The following is a 529-nucleotide window of genomic DNA, read 5'->3' as shown; positions in this document are numbered from 1 at the left end:
GAGAGACCAGGTAGATATACAGACTCCATTATAAAATGACAGACCAGCTAGATCTATTCTCGCTATTGTATTATGACAGACCAGCTAGATAAATTGTCTCTATTATAATATGACAGACCAGCTAGATCTACTGTCTCTATTATAATATTACAGACCAGCTAGATCTATTGTCTCTATTATAATATGACATTATGACAGACCAGCTAGATCTACTGTTTCTATTGTTTTATGACAGACCAGCTAGATCTACTATCTCTATTATATTATGACAGACCAGCTAGATCTAGTGTCTCTATTATATTATGACAGACCAACTAAATCTACTGTCTCTATTATATTTTGACAGACCAGGTAGATCTACTGTCTCTATTATATTATGACAGACCAGCTAGATCTACTGTCTCTATTATATTTTGACAGACCAGGTAGATCTACTGTCCCTATTATACTATGACAGACCAGCTAGAGCTACTGTCTCTATTATATTATGACAGACCAGCTAGATCTACTGTCTCTATTATATTATGAC

This window comes from Oncorhynchus keta, unplaced genomic scaffold (assembly GCF_023373465.1).
Source record: "Oncorhynchus keta strain PuntledgeMale-10-30-2019 unplaced genomic scaffold, Oket_V2 Un_contig_3505_pilon_pilon, whole genome shotgun sequence".
NCBI lineage: Eukaryota > Metazoa > Chordata > Actinopteri > Salmoniformes > Salmonidae > Oncorhynchus > Oncorhynchus keta.
The sequence above is the reverse complement of the archived record's forward strand: the minus strand, read 5'-3'. Positions refer to the sequence as shown.